This window comes from Moschus berezovskii, chromosome 12, assembly GCF_049115385.1.
Source record: "Moschus berezovskii isolate FMDL1 chromosome 12, NW_MosBer_1.0, whole genome shotgun sequence".
NCBI classification, from domain to species: domain Eukaryota; kingdom Metazoa; phylum Chordata; class Mammalia; order Artiodactyla; family Moschidae; genus Moschus; species Moschus berezovskii.
In genome coordinates, this window is record NC_142471.1 from 2,561,312 (window position 1) to 2,578,008 (window position 16,697).

Genomic DNA, 16,697 nt, shown 5'->3' on the forward strand with positions numbered 1-16,697 from the left:
ATTACCAATTACTTTATACACCCTTTCTGTGTTTCCTGTCTAGAGAAGATCCTTTAGCATTTATTGAAGAGCTGGTTTGGTCACACTGAATTCTCTCAGCTTTTGCTTGTCCGTAAAGCTTTGGATTTCTCCTTCATATTTGAATGAGATCCTTGCTGGGAACAGTAATCTGGGTTGTAGGTTGTTTCCTTTCATCATTTTAAGTATGCCCTTTCATTCCCTTCTGGCCTGAAGAGTTTCTATTGAAAGATCAGCTGTTCTCCTTATGGGAACCCCTTTGTATGTTATTTGTTGTTTTTCCCTTGCTGCTTTTAATATTTGTTCTTTGTGTTTGATCTTTGTTCCTTTGATTAATATGTGTCTTGGGGTATTTCGCCTTGGGTTTATCCTGTTTGGGACTCTCTGGGTTTCTTGGACTTGGGTGGCTATTTCCTTCCCCATTTTAGGGAAGATTTCAACTATTATCTCCTCAAGTATTTTCTCATGGCCTTTCTTTTGGTTTTCTTCTGGGACTCCTATGATTCGAATGTTGGGGCATTTAACATTGTCCCTGAAGTCCCTGAGATTGTCCTCATATCTTTTAATTCTTTTTTCTTTTTTCCTCTCTGTTTCATTTATGGCTACCATTCTATCTTCTATCTCACTTATCCTACCTTCTGCCTCCATTACTCTACTTTTGGTTCCCTCCAGAGTGTTTTTGATCTCATTTATGGCACTATTCATTATTGATTGACTCTTCTTTATTTCTTCTAGGTCCTTCATATACCTTTCTTGCATCTTCTCAATCCTTGACTCCTGGCAATTTATCTGTAACTCCATTTTGTTTTGAAGATTTTGGATCATTTTTACTATCATTGTTCTGAAACCTTTTTCAGGTAGACTCCCTATCTCCTCTTTTGATTGGTTTGGTGGGCATTTATCGTGTTCCTTTACCTGCTGAGTATTTCTCAGCATTTTCATCTTGTTTACATTGGTGTGTTTGCGGTGGCCTTTCTGTATTCTGGCAGTTTGTGGTTCCTCTTTATCCTGGAGGTTCCTCACTGTGGGTGGGGTTGGATGAGTGGGTTGTCAAGGTTTCCTGGTTATGGAAGCTTCCTTTGGTGTTCTGGCAGGTAGAGCTGAATTTCTTCTCCCTGGAGTGCAATGAAGTGTCAAATACTGAGTTTTAAGATGTCTGTGGGTTTGGTGTGACTTTGGGCAGCCTTTATATTGAAGCACAGAGCAATGTATCTATATTGCTGGAGAATTAGTGTCTTATCGCTTCCTATGGAACTTGTTGGTTCTGGGATAGTGCTTGGTTTCACTGTAGGGATGGACGTCTTTGGATGAGCTCTTATCCATTAATATTCGCTAGAATGAGGAGTTCAATGGTTTGAAACACGTATTTGAAATTAAGTGATCTGGGGCCCACAGGGTTTCAGGGAACCGGAGTGGCAAGCGGGGTCTGCATATGGGGGTAGGGGATGTTGGGTGGGGTGAGGGGTGCAGAGGTCTCGGCACCATCCCACCCTGGGACCGTCCAGTCCCACCCCAGCTCGGCGGACGCCGCCGCACCCCCTACGCCATCCCCCCAAACCACCATTGCGTTCGCTGCTCAGGGCCAAGTGCCCCGGAGGTGTCTGGCTTCTTGCCGCTTCCTCCCGCGCTCTGCAGCCTGAGGTCCTCTGAGCCTCCTGTGGGCTTAGGCGCAGTCCAGCCGTGGCCCTGAGCGCCCATTCTGCCCGGAACCTGCTCGGGATAGGACAAAGAAGAGGAAGCAAACCTGAGGAAGGCCTGCTCTCGGAATTCTCAGGGCCCCCGTCATGACCTACTCCTCCTGGGCCCTGAGCCCCGGCCCTGCCAAGGGCTGCCTGTGGGTGATGCACACTCCTCTCTGTGGGCAAAGACAGCCTCTCCCCGCTTCCCCCATCGCTTGACCCAAGTCCTGACCTCCGTCAACTTCGCTGCCTGGGCAGCCCCAGGCGTGGTCTGTCACGCGCTCCTCACCTGCTCTGCTATCGACCTGGCCCTGTCCCAGATGAGGCTCTCCTTCCACAGTCGCCAGGGGCCTCTGAGCCCGGTGGCCTGAGTTGCCTCCTCCAGGCTCAGTGGCCCTTTCCGCACCAGTAGATCTGGGGCGGGACCGGCTGAAGCCAGGAGCCAGCAGCCGGCACCGGGGGACAGTAAGTGGCCAGGCTGCCACCCGCTCTCCTGGTCTGGCCCCCAGGAGCCCAGGTGGGCTTTGTTTCCTGGCCCGAAATCTCCTACAATTTAGGAACCGCTTTTCCTACAGCTTCCCTTAACTCGAGCTACTTCAGTGGGTGCCTTGTAAGCTCAAAAGTCCTTCAAATGGGACAGAACATGCTTGTGTGGATGCCTGGTAGAGGGCTCTGGCACACGAGGCCCCACAGGAAAAGCCTGGCAGGTTTCAGGCATCTGTGGTCTGACTGTGTGCGGCCTCCAGAGACCGTCCTAAGGCAGGATGGACAGACTCGGAGCGTGGGTGGCTGTCACTACAGCCGCCAGAGCTGGCCTGCCCCAAACCCCCTGCCCTTGCACACGAGGTGAAGTCACCTCCTTAAGCTTATAGCAGAGGAGGGACGAGAACGCAGAAACGGTGCCCGCAGTCCTGAGGACATGCAGGAGGTCCCGCGCGGGAGGGCCTGTGCTGCCCCCGCAGGGAGCAGGTCGGCCCCTGTCAAGCGGGTGCCCAGGCTGCGTGCTGTCCTCAAATGTCACCCTGAGGTCACCATGGGCACGCGTCCCACCAGAAGAGTGAGGGCAGGGTCTTCATGTGTGGATGAGAGAGTGCAAGGGGGTGGTTGGTGTGGTGCTGCCCTCTGCACCCTGAAAAGGCAGCCCTGATGGGCACCGAGGACTCTCCCAGAGGCAGCAGCGCCAGACACCCAGACCCCAGGGCCAGGTGGGCCAAGACCCCTCGCGCCCCTCTCAGACCCCCATGCTGGAGGGAGGGCTCTGCTGTGCTGGGCAAAGCCACCTGCCGGGACCTTTGCGAGTGTAGCATGCTAGCGCTCAGCACCTCTCGGTCTCTTGCTGACCGAGTTCCTGGAGGGGCAGCGCAGAGCGGGGCCTGCCTTCCTGGGGGTGCCCAGCCCCACCCTCCTGGCTCCATCCAGGAACTCCGGTCTTGCATGTGTGGTGGTGGGTGCGGGTGGCTGGCCAGGGCCTCCGGTTCCTGCCGCCCCCATCTCCAGGCGGGCACAGGGCCGACCATGCAAGACCTCCTGCTGGAGGCGGGCCAGTCTGGGCTCACAGGCGGGGCCCCAAGGCCCTTCCGTCCCTGGCCCCGGAAGGCGGGATGGGAGCCTCCCTCGGGACCAGGCCCACAGGGGGGCTGGGGCAAAGGGGGTGTGTGGTGTCACTGACTCCAGAGAATCCCAAGCAGGCACCTGAGAGCAGGGTTCTGACGTAAGTCAAGTGATGGGAAAGCGTGTGGGCCACACACACGCTCATGCACAGACACATCTTGTGCACACACTCACTCACGCCCCCACCCACACACACCCTCAGTCACACCCAGCACTCAGGGCTGACAGCACCAGGTTGGCTCTGGCTGCTTGGTCTAGACTCAGCTTAGAGTCCCCCCGGCCCAGGAGGGCAAGGGAGTGGAGAATCGGGTTTGGGGGCAGGTGTGCTGGGCTGTGGCCACAGAGGCTGCTGGCAGACGAATGCCTACCCACCTCGGGCCCCCACAGCCAAAACATCCTCCCCATGCCGTTTAGCCTCCACTGAAAAGCAAAGCTTCTGGAAAGAATGATTCTTAAGGTACTATTGGTCACACCTGAGAGTGAATGAGTGTATCAGCTCTTTCCTGAGAGTGGGGAGGGGGCACAGGACGGCTTGGCCAGGACAGCAGGGGGGCGTGAAGGGGAGCGAGGCAGGGCCTGGGAGGGGTCAGCGTGGCTCCTGTAGCCTGGCTAGCGGCGCAGGGACGGTGGGGGCCAGCCTGGGAGAGGTGCATGGAGACACCGGTGCGACCTGACGGTCCTGAAGGAGGAGGAAGAACAGGAGTCTGCGTGGACAGGGTGGCGAGGCTGTGTGCAGACGTGCAGTGCCCGCAGCCGGACAGGGCGTGGGGCACGCCTGCCCCCACAGGGGTGCGGGGAAGATGCCGGCCAAGCCACAGAGCACGCCTGCCCCAGCGGGGTGGGGAGGATGCCAGCCAGCGTCCTCCCAGGTCCAGGGTGGAAAGCAGGGAGGAGAGGGGACCAGCGCGGCTACCGGCCTGACACTGGCTCCTCACACCAGCGGGACTGAGGGCGCTTAGGACAAGGGGGTTCGCGGGGCGGGGAGGGCGGGGCGGGGATGCCCCCTTTTCCCCAGGTCCCCCACGCTGGGCAGAGCCCAGAACTACGGTGGAGGAGTGGGCGCCTGCCGGCCCGCGTATTCCTAGAACAGCCACCCCAGTCCCTGGGCCCCTGCTCACCTCAGTACCCAGCGGGAGCTCTGGCTTCTTCCTCCACTGGGGCCTCCTGCCAGCTGCCAACTCTGTCTTCGTGTCCTGGTTCTGGGCATCATGATAGAGACCAGGCTCAGGCTGCCGCAGAGCCCTCTGGCCTGCCCGTTTCTGGGAGAGTACCCTAGGCCCCCATCCTTCCGCACTCTGACCCTCAGCGTTCCCTACGGCCGTCCTGTGTGCAAAGCATCACCACTGCGTTAGGGCTGTCCCTACCCTGATCGGTCATCCCACTACGAGAGGCCTGCAGGGAGACCGGGGGTGGAGGGGCGCACATGGTACCTGCTGGCCCTTCTGTGCCAACTCCTGGGTCTTGCTGATCCACAGGTTGAGCCGCTACCTTACCACCCCTGAGAGCTGCAAGTTCTCCTGAGAAGAGCGCTCACACCTTGGGGCCAGGCTGGCATCTCCAGAGGGACCCCCTCACCACATCCACATGACCAGGCTATGGGACCCTCCCCGGGAGCTGTGTGCACAGCTGGGCTGGGGGCTTAGCGACAGTCATGGCCGGGCCCTCGAGTCCGCCAGATGGACACAGGAAAGCACAGAGCTATCCTGTAGCGCCCAGGCTCCAGCTCTGCAGACCCCAGGCTCAGCGGCTTGCAGACGCCTGGTGGGCCAGAGCCACTCACCTTGTGGCTGGAGGCCAGGCACTCTTGGCTCTGGCCCACCAGATCTTTCTCAAAGAGGTGGCGATTGCTGGTGACATAAACGGGAGCCACGGGGAACTCAGTATACACACTTGATGGACTCTGGTCTCTGGCAGCAGAGAGCACAGGCCGCTGACCCTTGAGGGTGAGGCCCCTGGCACGCCCAGCGCACTCCAGGGACCAGCCCGCTCACCTGTAAGGCCAAGTGGTATCGCTTCAGCTTCGGGCCTATTTTGGCCAAGCTGACCGGGAGCCTCATGCTGGCACTGCAGGGCAGGAAGACAGGGCAAGACAAAGCAGGTGAGGCCCTGCCTGCCCATGGGACACCGGGCCTGCCCCTGAGCCCCACCTCGCTCCCTGTCTTCCCAAGACACAGTCCATTCGGCAGGACCCCCCAGGCCAGAAACAGCTGCTGTCCCTACCCCATGGAGTCAGTCCCACCTCAGACGCTGCTCCCCTCTCTCCACTTTCCACCCCCCCGGCCCCCAAGACCCCCATCCCAGATCAGCCCCGTCCTGCTGTCAGGCACAGGCAATGTGAAAGGCTCATGACCTGGGTCTGATGCCCTCCTGACCCTGGCGCCCCCACCCTGCTTCCCATGCTGCCACGCCAGCCAGCTGGCCTCCATGTGGACTCCGCTCCAAGCTGCTCTGCTCGCCAACCGTCCGTCCAGAGCTGCCTGCAGAGCTCTCCCCACCTCACGGCCCCTGATGCCTGCCGCCCTGTGCCTTTGCCCCGCTCTCACAGGCTGAGTTCCCCTGACTGCAAGGGCCTCTGGCCCTTGCTTCCCGTCCTGAATCCCCGGAACCTCTGTGCCCCGTGGTTCCTGCACGTCTCACTCTGAAGCAAGGGCAGCGACTCCCTCATCCACTGGGTGCCCCATGTCCCCCGGCCTCACCCAGGACCACTGGCCTCAGAGACAGTCTCAGGACAGATGGTGTGACCTGCATGCATGAATCCCCAATGCTTGACTCAAACGACCCCGGCGCAGCCACTCTCCCACCCTTGGCACCCCGTGGCTCAGGATGGCCCCTCCTGCCTGTCCCCTCCAGGCCGCCGGGCCCTCCCCTTGCTGCACCTCAGGCCTCAGCCCCACGTCAGAGGAGCCCCGGGGCCCCCAGGCCCTGACCTGCAGGTTAAGGCCGCCTCTGAGCTGTCTCTCCGGGGGCTCATCTGGAAAGACAAGAAAGGTGCCAGTGCGGGGTGCATTGCAGCCGTGGCCTCCATAAGGGAGGACTGGGCTCTCAGTACTCAGCCTGCCCTGGGTTCTCCCTCCCCCACCCCACTCTGCACAGACCCCAGCCACACCCCCATGAAAGGCCTGCCTTGGCCCTGGGGCACGGCCCCTCCCAACAAGCCAGGTCAATAGCCCCCCTTTGATGCCCTCAGATCTTCTCGGGGTGACTCCTGTCTGCCTGACCACTGCCCCAAGCCCTGCAGGGGTTGCCCACAGCAGCCAGTCTCACTGGGAAGGAGATGGTGCGGGGGCTGGAGCAGTGCAGGACGTTGCTGAAGGTGGGCGAGGCCCATGTTGGCGAGGGGGCCTTGGCCTCAGCCTCCATGCTGGGGGTCCTCACCTGGATGGAGCAGGGGACGAGTCACATGGGAGGACGGGAAGCCCAGAGCCCCCACAGGCCGGCTCACCCCAGCAGCCCCGGGGCAGTGGCAGCAGGCCTGTCCTCTGCTCCCGCCTGCTGCCTCAGCTGTGGGGCTTCGGCCACAGCACCAGGGCCAGGCCCGCGGACAGGGCTTTCGAGGGCAGGGGCTTCTAGAAGCATCTGAGGCTTCCCTGGATTCTGGGCTGGTGATGAGGGTGTGGTGTGGATGCCAAGTGAGACCCCCACCCAGTCCCCTGTCCTGTGGGTGGCGGAGCCGGTGGGGAGAGGAGACACAGCTGGGGCCGACCTGGAGGGAGGACAGGAGACGGGGAGGTCGCCAGAGAGGACGGGAGACGGGAGGACGGCAGATAGGAGGACAGGAGACAGGGAGGCTGCCAGAGACGCCGGGAGGACAGGAGATGGGAGGACGGGAGATGGGAAGACAGGAGACGGGGAGGCCGCAAGAGACACCGGGAGGACGGGAGACGGGAGGACAGGAGACGGGGAGGCCGCCAGAGACGCCGGGAGGACGGGAGACAGGAGGACAGGAGATGGGGAGGCTGCCAGAGACGCCGCGAGGACTGGAGACGGCGGGGGGAGCGGGGGTAGGCGGGGGCACCGCGCACCTGCAGAGTGACGGGCGGGAGGCGGCCAGCCCGGGGCAGAGGCCCCACTGAGGACTCGGCCTCTTTCTCAGGCGCAGCGCCCCACTGCCTCCTGGGGCTGGACGGGCGCTCCGCTGAGGCTGGGTGCTTCCGGGCCTGGGGCCGGCTGCGTCTCTGGGGCCTGGGTCTTCTCGAAGACCGTGGCTTTCTCAGACACCAGTCTCTTCTCCGAGACGCTGGCTTTGCCTGGAACCGCCCTCTTTGCTGCGACGGCTCTCTCCTCCAGCACAGCGATCTTCTGGGACATGGACCATTTACTGAGGCTGGGGCTGGGGACCTTAGGGTCCAGGCTCACTTCTGGTTCAAGTGTCTTCCCTGCAGCAGGCGGCTTCTCGGAGCCCGCAGGCGCCCTGCCCGCCAGGCGCCCCTCCTCAGCAGAGCCATGCTCCGGCCTCAGTCTCCGGCAGGATGGCAACTGTACCTGCACCTCGGGCTCTGGGGGTGGCTACCTGGCCTCCGGCGGCTCCAGGACAGGGGCCTCCCGGCGCCTCTGCCTCCGCTCCTGACGCATCCTCAGGATGGCCCAGACATCCTCCTCATCTCTGGAGTCAGGGGCCCGTGGCCGGGGCCCCTCTGCTTCCTCCACGCTCAGCAATCTGATTCGGAAGGGAGATGGTGGGAGACAGTCAGAGGTGGGAAAAACCCCGGGAGCACCCGACCCAGGGGGATGCTTCGGGGCACCTGGTGCCCTCCCAACCCCTTGAGCCACTCTCCCTTAAATCAGGATCGCTTTCGTCTGCTTTACCCATCAGGCTTCTGAGGTATCCTCTGAATAAAGCACAAGAGGCTTTAAAGAAAATTATAAACACCTGTAAGATGCAACCACTCCATGTTCAACAATCACCTCTCCTGAATCAGGCCCTGCCACTTACAGATGAGGAGCAGAGATGGGCAGGGAGCTGACCTGAGTCACAGGGTGACGGCCAGGGAGCCGGGAGTGGTGCCCAGGCCTCCGCGGGCACGTGGGTGTAGCTCAGGCCACACGCCCTGTGGCCCCCTCTCCAGGAGCTGGGGAGCCGCACAGGAGGCTGCCCCAAACCCGGCCTGCAGCAGAGGGGCCCCTCCTGCGCCTCCACCCGCCTGCCACGGCTCTGGTGAGTTCACTCGCTGGCTGAACCTGCTGCCAGATCTGCGAACTGGGCTTGTTCGGAGGCGAGTGGAGACGCATCCCCCGAGTAGGCCTCATCCCCACGGACAGGCGTGTTAGGGTGCTCGGCCTCAGGGCTAGTGGTCAGACCAGCGGCACCTCCTTCCCTTCAGAGACCACGGGGGTCCGCTAGCGGGAGGGGGCCAAGCTGAATGGGCATGGTCGGCCCAGGGCTCGACGAGCCCCGGCCCTGTCCCCGGTGCATCAGCCGCGCGCTGTCTGACCGCTGCCCACACCTGATGCAGGTTAGCACCCTCTCAGGAGCGTGGAAGGATGAGCTATGCTTATAAAATGCCCAGCAAGAGCGGCCCAGCTCACCCACACTGGTCCTGACTGCTTTCCTGACCAGGGTGGGGCCCGCAGAAGGTCAGCCTGCTCCCCGGGCAGGGGCGGCTGGTCCATCCTCACTGGGGTCCCACTTCCCACCCGCACCTCTTGGTGGCCGGTGGGTCCTCGTCATCCATGGCAAAGCTCAGGTTTCGGTGTTGCTGCCGGCGTTCTCGCTCCTGTTCCTCCTCGTCCTCCAGGGTCCACTGCCGGGTCAGGCTGGTGGGGACGGGGGGGTCAGCGCAGCCTCAGGGTGACGCCCAGAGCGTCCCCGCGGCCGACATTGTGGGAAGGGGGGCGGCAGGCCGGACTTCACCCTGCACCCCCACTGGAACGGGGGATCTACTCGCCTGGGTGCCCCGCACCCCCACTGGAATGGAGGTGCACCCACCTGGGCGACCTGCATCCCCACTGGAACCGAGGTCCACCCACCTGGGCACCCCCGCACCCCCACTGGAACGGGGGTCCACCCACCTGGGCACCCCCCCCAACCACAACCCCCAGCCCAAGAGAAACATTATCTCCACCAAACAAAGAGCTACCCCTCTTAAGAGAAGGAAAGGGAGAGAAGGACAGGAGGGCTGGAGGTCAGGCTCCCAGAGGGGCGGGTAAAGCCCCAGGAATGAATATACAGTACCCAAAGGCCCAGGGCAGTGCCAAAGAATGTTCTTCTGGACAATTGCATTCATTTCACATGCTGCTAAGGTTATGCTCAAAATCCTTCAAGTTAGGCTTCAACAGGACGTGAACTGTGAATTTCCACATTGTGAAACTGGGCTTAGGAAAGTCAGAGGAACCAGAAATGAAATTGCCAACATCCTCTGGATAATAAAGAAAGGGAATTCCAGAAAAGCATCTACTTCTGCTTCATTGACTACACTAAAGCCTTTGACTGTATGGATCACAACAAACTGTGGAAAATTCTTCAAGAGATGGGAATACCAGACCACGTTACCTGCCTCCTGAGAAATCCAGTTGCAGGTCAGGAAGCAACAGTAGGAACTGGACATGGAACAATGGACTGGTTCAAAATTGGGAAAGGAGTACAACAAGGCTGTATATCATCACCCTTATAACTTATATGCAGACTATACTAACTTGAATGTCTATAACTTATATGCAGACTACATCATGCAAAATGCAGCTGGATGAATCCTAAACTGGAATCAAGATTGCCAAGAGAAATACCAACAACCTCAGTTATGCAGAGGATACCATCCTTATGGTATCAAATAGGAAAAGGAGTACGTCAAGGCTGTATATTGTCACCTTGCTTATTTAACTTCTATGCAGAGTACATCATGAGGAACGCTGGGCTGGAAGAAGCACAAGCTGGAATCAAGATTGCTGGGAGAAATATCAACAACCTCAGATATGCAGATGACACTACCCTTATGGCAGAAAGTGAAGAGGAACTCAAAAGCCTCTTGATGAAAGTGAAAGAGGAGAGTGAAAAGGTTGGCTTGAAGCTCAACATTCAGAAAACAAAGATCATGGCATCTGGTCCCATCACTTCATGGGAAACAGATGGAAAAACAGTGGAAACAGTGTCAGACTTTATTTTTTTGGGCTCCAAAATCACTGCAGATGCTGATTGTAGCTAGGAAATTAAAAGACGCTTATTCCTTTGAAGGAAAGTTATGACCAACCTTGATAGTATATTAAAAAGCAGAGACATTACTTTTCCAACAAAGGTCCGTCTAGTGAAGGCTATGGTTTTTCCCGTGGTCATGTATGAGAGTTGGACTGTGAAGAAAGCTGAGTGCCGAAGAATTGATGCTTTTGAACTGTGGTGTTGGAGAAGACTCTTGAGAGTCCCTTGGACTGCAAGGAGATCCAACCAGTCCATTCTAAAGGAGATCAATCCTGGGTGTTCATTGGAAGGACTGATGCTAAAGCTGAAACTGCAATACTTTGGCCACCTCATGCGACGAGTTGACTCACTGGAGAAGACTCTGATGCTGGGAAAGGTTGGGGGCGGGAGGAGAAGGGGACGACCGAGAATGAGATGGCTGGATGGCATCACCGACTCAATGGACATGTGTTTGAGTGAACTCCGGGAGTTGGTGATGGACAGGGAGGCCTGGTGTGCTGTGATTCATGGGGTCGTGGAGAGTCGGACACGACTGAGCAACTGAAGTGAACCATCCTTATGGCAGAAAGTGAAGAGGAAATAAGAGCCTCTTGATGAGGATGAAAGAGGAGAGTGAAAAAACTGGCTTAAAACTCAACATTCAAAAAATTAAAATCACGGCATACAGTCCCATCACTTCATAGCAAATAGATGGGGAAAAGGTGGAAGGAGCGACAGATTTTATTTTCTTGGGCTCCAAAATCACTGTGGACGGTGACAGCAGCCATGAAATTAAAAGATGCTTGCTCCTTAGAAGGAAAGCTATAACAAACCAAGACAGTGCATTGAAAAACAAAGACATCACTTTGCCAATGAAGGCCCATATAGTCAAAATTATGATTTTTCCAGTAGTCATGTATGGATGTGAGACTTGGACCATAAAGAAGGCTGAGCACCAAAAAAGTGATGCCTTTGAATTACGGTGCTGGAGAAGACTCTTGAGAGTCTCTTGGACAGCAAGGAAATCAAATCAGTCCATCCTGAAGGGTATCAACCCTGAATATTCATTGGAAGGACCAATGCTTAAGCTGAAGCTCCAATACTTTGGCCGCCTGATGGGAAGAGCCAACTTACTGGAAAATATCCTGATGCTGGGAAAGATTGAAGGTGGGAGGAGAAGGGACGACAGAGGATGAGATGGTTGAATGGCATCACCGACTCAATGGACATGAGTTTGAGTAAGCTCCGGGAGTTGGTGATGGACAGGGAAGCCTGGCCTGCTGCGGCCCATGGGGTCGCAAAGACATGACTGAGGGACTGAACAACAACATAGGGCACAGAGCAGTGCTCAGTTGCTCTGCAGCATGCGAAATCTTCCTGGGACAGGGGTCAGACCCATGTCCCCCTGTACTGGCAGGCAGATTTGTAACCACGGAACCACCAGAGGAGTCCTGGGGACATTTCAGATTGACATAACCACTCAGAGGGCGCTACTGGCATCCCGTGGATAGAAGCCACAGTTCAGTTCAGTTGCTCAGTCGTGTCCGACTCTCCGCGACCCCATGAATCACAGCACGCCAGGCCTCCCTATCCATCACCAACTCCCGGAGTTCACTCAAACTCATGTCCATTGAGTCGGTGATGCCATCCAGCCATCTCATTCTCGGTCGTCCCCTTCTCCTCCCACCCCCAACCTTTCCCAGCATCAGAGTCTTCTCCAGTGAGTCAACTCGTCGCATGAGGTGGCCAAAGTATTGGAGTTTCAGCTTTAGCATCAGTCTTTCCGATGAACACCCAGGATTAATCTCCTTTAGAATGGACTGGTTGGATCTCCTTGCATTCCAAGGGACTCTCAAGAGTCTTCTCCAACACCACAGTTCAAAAGCATCAATTCTTCGGCGATCAGCTTTCTTCACAGTCCAACTCTCACATCCATACATGACCACGGGAAAAACCATAGCCTTCACTAGACGGACCTTTGTTGGCAAAGTAATGTCTCTGCATTTTAATATATTATCAAGGTTGGTCATAACTTTCCTTCCAAGGAGTAAGCATCTTTTAACTTCATGGCTGCAATCAGCATCTGCAGTGATTTTGGAGCCCAAAAAAATAAAGTCTGACACTGTTTCCACTGTTTTTCCATCTGTTTCCCATGAAGTGATGGGACCAGATGCCATGATCTTTGTTTTCTGAATGTTGAGCTTCAAGCCAACCTTTTCACTCTCCTCTTTCACTTTCATCAAGAGGCTTTTGAGTTCCTCTTCACTTTCTGCCATAAGGGTAGTGTCATCTGCATATCTGAGGTGATTGATATTTCTCCCGGCAATCTTGATTCCAGCTTGTGCTTCTTCCAGCCCAGCATTCCTCATGATGTACTCTGCATAGAAGTTAAATAAGCAAGGTGACAATATACAGCCTTGACGCACTCCTTTTCCTATTTTGAACCAGTCGGTTGTTCCATGTACAATTCTGACTGTTGCTTCCTGACCTGCATACAAGAGGCAGGTCAGGTGGTCTGGGATTCCCATCTCTTTCAGAATTTTCCACAGTTTATTGTGATCCACATAGTCAAAGGCTTTGGCATAGTCAATAAAGCAGAAATAGATGTTTTTCTGGAACTCTCTTGCTTTCTCCATGATCCAGCGGATGTTGGCAATTTGATCTCTGGTGCCTCTGCCTTTTCTAAAACCTGCTTGAACATCTGGGAGTTCACGGTTCACATATGGCTGAAGCCTGGCTTGGAGAATTTTCAGCATGACTTTACTAGCGTTTGAGATGAGTGCAATTGTGTGGTAGTTTGAGCATTCTTTGGCATTGCCTTTCTTTGGGATTGGAATGAAGACTGACTTCTTCCAGTCCTGTGGCCACTGCCTAGTTTTCCAAATTTGCTTGCATATTGAGTGCAGCACTTTCACAGCATCATCTTTCAAGATTTGAAATAGCTCCACTGGAATTCCATCACCACCACTAGCTTTGTTCATAGTGATGCTTTCTAAGGCCCACTTGACCTCACATTCCAAGATGCCTGGCTCTAGATCAGTGATCACGTTATCGTGACTATCTTGCTTATGAAGATCTTTTTTGTACAGTTCTTCTGTGTATTCTTGCCACTTCTTCTTAATATCTTCTGCTTCTGTTAGGTCCATACCATTTCTGTCCTTTATCGAGCCCATCTTTGCATGAAATGTTCCCTTGGAATCTCTAATTTTCTTGAAGAGATCTCTTGTTTTTCCTATTCTGTTGTTTTCCTCTATTTCTTTGCATTGGTCACTGAGGATGGCTTTCTTATCTCTCCTCGCTATTCTTTGGAACTCTGCATTCAGATGCTTATATCTTTCCTTTTCTCCTTTGCTTTTCACTTCTCTTCTTTTCACAGCTATTTGTAAGGCCTCCTCAGACAGCCATTTTGCTTTTTTGCATTTCTTTTCCATGGGGATGGTCTTGGTCCCTGTCTCCTGTACAATGTCACGAACCTCCGTCCAGAGTTCATCAGGCACTCTATCTATCAGATCTAGTCCCTTAAATCTATTCCTCACTTCCACTGTATAATCATAAGGGATTTGATTTAGGTCATACCTGAATGGTCTAGTGGTTTTCCCTACTTTCTTCAATTTCAGTCTGAATTTGGTAATAAGGAGTTCATGATCTGAGCCACAATCAGCTCCTGGTCTTGTTTTTGCTAACCATATACAGCTTCTCCATCTTTGACTGCAAAGAATATAATCAATCTGATTTCGGTGTTGACCATCTGGTGATGTCCACGTGTAGTCTTCTTTTGTGTTGTTGGAAGAGGGTGTTTGCTATGACCAGTGTGTTCTCTTGACAAAACTCTATTAGCCTTTGCCCTGCTTCATTCCGTGCTCCAAGGCCCAATCTGCCTGTTTCTCCAGGTGTTTCTTGACTTCCTACTTTTGTATTCCAGTCCCCTATAATGAAAAGGACATCTTTTTTGGGTGTTAGTTCTAAAAGGTCTTGTAGGTCTTCATAGAACTGTTCAACTTCGGCTTCTTCAGCGTTACTGGTTGGGGCATAGGCCTGGATTACTGTAATATTGAATGGTTTGCCTTGGAAACAAACAGAAATCATTCTGTCATTTTTAAGATTGCATCGAAGTACTGCATTTTGGACTCTTTTGTTGACCATGATGGCTACTCCATTTCTTCTAAGGGATTCCTGCCCACAGTAGTAGATATAATGGTCATCTGAGTTAAATTCACCCATTCCAGTCCATTTTAATTCACTGATTCCTAGAATGTCTACGTTCACTCTTGCCATCTCCTGTTTGACCACTTCCAATTTGCCTTGATTCATGTACCTAACATTCCAGGTTCCTATGCAATATTGCTCTTTACAGCATTGGACCTTGCTTCTATCATCAGTCACATCCACATCTGGGTATTGGTTTTGCTTTTGCTCCATCCCTTTATTCCTTCTAGAGTTATTTCTCCACTGATCTCCAGTAGCATACTGGGCACCTATCGACCTGGGGAATTCCTCATTCAGTATCCTATCATTTTGCCCTTTGATACTGTTCATGGGGTTCTCAAGGCAAGTATACTGAAGTGGTTTGCCATTCCCTTCTCCAGTGGACCACGTTCCGCTGTGGTCCATGTGATCAGATCAACTAGTTTCCTGTGATTATGATTTCAGTGTGTCTGCCCTCTGATGACCCCTCGCAATACCTACTGTCTTATTTGGATTTCTCTTACCTTGGTCGTGGAAAATCTCTTCACAGCCGCTCCAGCAAAGTGCAGCCGCTGTACCTTACCTTGGATGAGGGGTATCTCCTCTCGGCCCTCCTGCGCCCGCACAGCCACCGCCTGTTGGACGTGGGGCAGCTCCTCTCGGCCGCTGGGCCTGGCCTCAGGCGTGGGGTAGCTCCTCTCTGCTCCGCCTCTTTGCCTGGTCGCTTGCGCCGTCTGCGCCGCCGGGGCCGGCGTCTCTCGCGTCTGCGCCGCCGGGCCGGTGTCTCTCGCGTCTACTAAATATCCTAGGGTGCACAAGACAGTCGACACCACAGTGAATCATACCCCCCAATATGTCAACAGCGCAAGGTCAAGAAACCCTCACTTACGGAAAACAATCTGCCCAAATGAAATCTCCTGGAGAAAGTCGGAGCTCCCTGCACTGGCCCTGGGCACACTGACGCTGCGTGAGATGCTCAGCCGATGAACTCCCAGGGAGCATATTCCCTCGCTGTACCAGAATTTGGGCCTCTGGCTGGTGCTGGCCAGGGTGGGCCACCTCTGCAGTCTCAAGCCCTTCACTCTGGTGCAGACGTGCCGTGGTGCCAGACGGCATTTGAGGAACGGGTGCCGGAACGGAGAGAGGTCCCCGCGCACACCACGGGGTAAAGGGCGTCGTGGGCTCTGAGAATGCAACACCCGTCACCTCCCGTCCTCATCGACGACCATCCGCCTTCTCCTTCCTCAGCCTCCTCTGGAGCCTGTTGCCTAGTCTTCCCCAATGGGGAGCAAGACAAAACTATGTTGCATCACTGGAGACCCAGACGCCGCTAGAAAGACCTGGCACGTGGGCGTGGAACGTGGATGATGGCGCCTGGGTGTGGGGACCAAGCAGGACGGGAGGGTGGCAGAAGCAGCGGCCGGACCGGTGTGTCCACGAAGTTAAGGCCCCCCCACCCCGGGTCCATGCACACCTGGGGGAGAGTCTGCTTCCTCTTGAACCTGTGTTCCTCTCTGCCAACCTGAACGATTACGATACCGCTGGCCAACGATGCACAGCTGCCGCCATGGCAGCCCTGGGCGCTCCGGGGGAGTCATGGCCCCACGGTCCCTTCTGCGGAGCAACTGGGTTCTGTGGGCCCCAGGGCAGGACTCTGAAGAAGGATCTCCTTGCCCTTTGTTAGAAACCAAGTGCTCCCCCAGAGTCCAGAGGCCCCTGAGATGGCACTAGCCCCAGGGGAGGCAAAGGGGGGCCGCTAGGAAACCACTTAGGGCTGTTCTCTGTCTCCCAGAAACAGAAGCCTGCTTCTGCTTCCAGGTTGGAGCATATCTTTGAAAAGTGGGGGAGACAGCAGGGAGGAGGCCATGATGCCGTCCAGGTGAGAAGAGGTAAAAGCTGGAGCCCAGGGCATGCGGCCAGGAGATGATAAGGAGGAGAAATACTTGCAGAAGTAGAACCGCCAGGATCAGAGTAGAGTCTGGGTTAGGATTCGGTGCTTCCACTGCCAAGGGCCCAGGCTTGATTCCTGGTCCGTGGACTAAGATCCCGCATGCCACACGGTGTAGTCGAAAGAGAAAGAGAAGAGGACTTCCCTG

General features: G+C 55.4%; 1 pseudogene; it reads right to left on the reverse strand.

Moving 5' to 3' along the window:
- Nucleotides 1–4,947: 4,947 nt before the first annotated feature.
- Nucleotides 4,948–16,199, reverse strand: LOC129555210 (uncharacterized; annotated as a pseudogene).
- Nucleotides 16,200–16,697: the final 498 nt, after the last annotated feature.